Source organism: Formica exsecta, unplaced genomic scaffold, assembly GCF_003651465.1.
Source record: "Formica exsecta isolate Colony F162 unplaced genomic scaffold, ASM365146v1 scaffold211, whole genome shotgun sequence".
Lineage (NCBI taxonomy): Eukaryota > Metazoa > Arthropoda > Insecta > Hymenoptera > Formicidae > Formica > Formica exsecta.
The window spans coordinates 583,968-588,204 of record NW_021849408.1 but is presented as its reverse complement, the minus strand read 5'-3'; the positions used below and the strand labels follow the sequence as shown (position 1 = coordinate 588,204).

Genomic DNA, 4,237 nt, shown 5'->3' with positions numbered 1-4,237 from the left:
TATCTTATTCTCTTAAAAATATCAAATTACAGAAATATATTCGTAACATATAGTATTACATTGAAAAATCGTTAACATCTCAATTATGCTAACAATAAGTAATAAGTAATATGTATAAGTAATAAATCGTAAAGAACGTTCTCGCGAAATATGGTGATTGGAAAATAGCGACAGTGTGTAACAGCAGTAGTGCGCTCTATGATATATTAAATGACACATTGATAGTACTAATAATAAAATAATAATAATAATAATATTAATAATAATAATATAACAACCTTTTTGTAATTGTTAAGCAAGCATTTAATTAGCATTATTTATCTAAATCATTTAATAATTGTTATTAATGGCCGCTCGCTGCTCGCGCGTACCCCGACTCTCGTCGCAGGGCCACCAAACTTTTCGTTGCCGTGCGACACTGCGAAGTATATATATATGGCTAATAATGATAATAAGTATACGAGTAGTATCACAAAATAATTATTATACATTTAAAACAGACGTTTTGTTTATACAGATCTTACTCATGTCTCAAACATTGTCTTCAAATATATAGATTGCGATTACATAAATTATTTACATGCAACATGAGAGATAAAGAAAAATATTAAAATAAAAAAAGAGAAAGAAAGAGATGGGAAAAACGTAACAGGGCTTCGATATCCGTTTATTCGATCGAAATAACGTCGAAAAAATGAAAGAATGAGACTGAATTATTTCTTCCTAAAAAAACGGGGAAAAATACATTCGACATCCATGCTTTCCAAAAAATCCAGTACAAATCTCAATGCTACGATCACAGAAGTATTGAGACAACTTAAAGAGGGACTCATCACACATGGATGTGTTTCGAGTTTCTAGGCCCTGTAATTCATGTTCCAGATCTAGCGCGAAACAACTTTTATCTACAAATTTTTCGACGAATTTAGGATCAATTTTTCCTTAATCAAAATTACGAGAAAGATCTCATTATTTGTCACACACAAGTTTTCAATTTTTAATGTTATTATAAATATCTTTGCAACTGGTCCCTAAAATACAAATTCGCATTAAAATCTACTTAAAAATAAATAACAAATAAGGCATTTTACTATCTATTTGCATTTATGAAGTTTGGTTTCCAAAAGGATCTCCATTTTTATTAAAGAAAAATTGATGCTATATTATTCGAAGAATCCGTGGATAAAATCTTGGACCATTAAGTCTGGCACATCTTATACACTCTACAGAGTCTACAGAATCAATCTGTCGAAATTACCAGAATACATATATATTTACAAATCGTGCGATGAACACTTAATTCTAGCTTCGGGAGATACAGTTCAACGAGAATTTTAATTGAAATTATACTTCGCGAATTCCTGACTGTTTGAAAAACTAATTCGCTCATTTATCACGATTGCAAATGTTCTTTTACTATAAAACCCATAAAACGTAACGTTTTACTGACGAGTATTTCGTTTTTATTTAAACTAAAAAATTAATTTTATACATATAATATTTTATCAATAAATTTGATTATTTATTATATACGTTCAAAAATACAGAACGTATATAAAACGTGTTGCACTTTTAAATCGTCAGTAATAATCGCATCATTACTAATAAAATCATGGAAAAGACCTTTCAGAATCTCCTCATTCTTTTTTTCGTTTTTCTTTTTTTTTTCTTTTTATCTTTGACTTATGTGACAAAGTATCATTAAAGTCTGATTCGTCGTTGCGAGAAGTAAAATACGCGCTTACTTTATCGTATCACGAGTCTAGCCTTGTATGAAAAGAAAAAATTGCCCGACAATGTAATACTAATAATGCTATCGCGCATTAAATCGAACAATTACTAATATGTATATCTATAATAATTTCACGTAATCGATATGCGAGAGAAAAATTGTAAATTTCGATAGTCAATTAGGTAATAACTAACACGTTCGACCCCGAAGCCAGTATATATGTGCGTGTGTGTGTTTATTACTCAATCACATATATGTATATATATATGTATATATATAATTTATGTGTGTTTCCTTATATTACACATATATTCGCTACGTAACGATAGTCACGTACGTATCTAAATCTAAGGTATCGCGTAATTCTCTCTGTGTATACATTAAAAAGCAAGAGATAAACGATAGAAAGACAATCGGGGTTTTAAATCTATACTCAGATATTTTCTTCTTCTTTTTTCTTGGCAAGTCTGAGTCTCGTTTTATATCCGAGTTATTACTACGAATTTATTACACACAAAAATCGTTATCTAATATAATCAACAGCATCCGCGGTTTATTAATCCCGTACAAGGTATATAAAAGCTGATTTCTACGTATTTGTACTTCCTCGTCGTTGATAAACGATAAATAAAAAGCTTTTCTTGCGCCTATACCTGAATCTATTAAAAAATCCAGGATCACATCCAGGTAAAATAGCAGTTTTAACACCGCTTCTTAAAACTGTATTTTACCATCATTCTCATCGTTTTTTTAATTCCTTAATGGCGAATAAATTGTTCAAGAGTGATACTATGATTTCTTTTTACTTTGATGGAACACAAATATCTCTCAGAATATATAAAACCGTGCGCTTTTACATCAATCAAATGTAATACATTTGTAGATCCTTTTATACACTCAGACATCTATCGAACGTCTATATGTACGCTATATGTATACATATCACGTAGTTATAATCACGAAACAACTGGTCGACGAGCAACATTATTCTTATGAAAGAGAGTGCTACGACGCGAATGAAATGTGCCCGAAAAAACGCGAGCTCGAAATTATATCGTGTGTTTAAAAAAAGATAATTTTAGATATTGCACAGCCTAATAATTGCGTATAATCTATGTTCTTCTGCTTGTCTTCTTTTATTTATTGATGCGATTCGTAATTTCCGGAAAGCTTAGCGTAAACCAGTTATTGTTCTCTATGCAATTCGTTTCTAGCGTTTACATAATAATTTTTTCACAGCGGGCTTATTTACGAATAAAAAATATGGATAAAATCTACAATTTTATTTGGACAGATAACAACACCGACGAATTAAGTTCATTAAATATTACGCTGATACTTCCGCTCTTATTAAAAAAAGCAAGTATAAAAAGAAAAGATAAAAAGGAAAACAAATTTTCGCGCGATCTCGATGATTATAATCAATGCAAAATATCGTATATTGCTTCGCGATTTTGTGTGTTAAAAATAGATAAAATTATGTTGTTTATACTTTTCGATAAAAACACGTTATCGTTCTCTATCGTTCTCTATCGTAGTCTCTAATACTGCGCGTTATGCGATATCACTAGTTTATCCAAAGTTGTGGCGGAACATGAAAATTGATTGTATGCAAACATGTATACGATTTCAGTAAAAATATATGAATTGTTAAAAATTATTTTTCTTTGAATATCTTAAATTTTACAAATAACTATATTTTAAATCGCAGAATTAAATTTTATCAGAATTTAATGTGTGACTTTATATCATTTTTTTTATAGTTTTCAAGATAATATTAATTTTAGAGTAATTTATTTTTTGTTTTAAACAAAAAAAAATAGAAAAAAATTTGCTGGACTTCCGGTACAAAAATTTTTTTTATTAGATTATCTGTCGATATTTGAATTACAAATTACGTTTGATACTGATTTACTTTGAATGCACTTATAATATTTGTATCCTATACGTTTTTAAAAGTTTGCTTCAAAAGTCTATTCACTGTGCTAATGCCCATCCTATTTGTAATCGCTTGCAAAGCGCGTGAAAAACATGATACGTATCATATAACTGAATAAAAAATATGCATCCTTCTGTGTAGGGTGCGTTACAACTTCATTAGAAATAACGAGAACCAGATTGCTATTACATACAAATTATTAAATCTTAAAAATGTATGTCTCCTACCATTATTAAAATCACATTACAATTAATTCGCTGCTACTTATCGATTTCTACATTATCAAATTCTACATGGCAAACTAATCAATTTACTAACTAATTTACTCTTGGTGCACACACATTAACCATATTAACTACTTCATTATCGAGCATTACGCGAAGAATCGATTAACAGTTAATAATATGCTAGTCGATAAGACACAAATCGTCAATACAAAAAAATGAAGTTTATGGTCCCACGACATAATAACGAAAAAGTGAAAAAGAGAGAGAGAGAGAGAGAGAGAGAGAGAGAGAGAAGAGGAAAAAAGAATGAAAAACGAAATAACCGTATGAGGGAAGAGC

General features: G+C 29.8%; 1 protein-coding gene across 3 annotated transcripts in view; it reads right to left on the bottom strand.

Annotated features, from left to right (window-relative positions):
* Positions 1-4,237, bottom strand: part of LOC115235195 (phosphatidylinositol 3,4,5-trisphosphate 3-phosphatase and dual-specificity protein phosphatase PTEN) — a 21,026-nt gene that overhangs the window by 11,995 nt on the left and 4,794 nt on the right. The gene's annotated exons all lie outside the window — the stretch shown is intronic.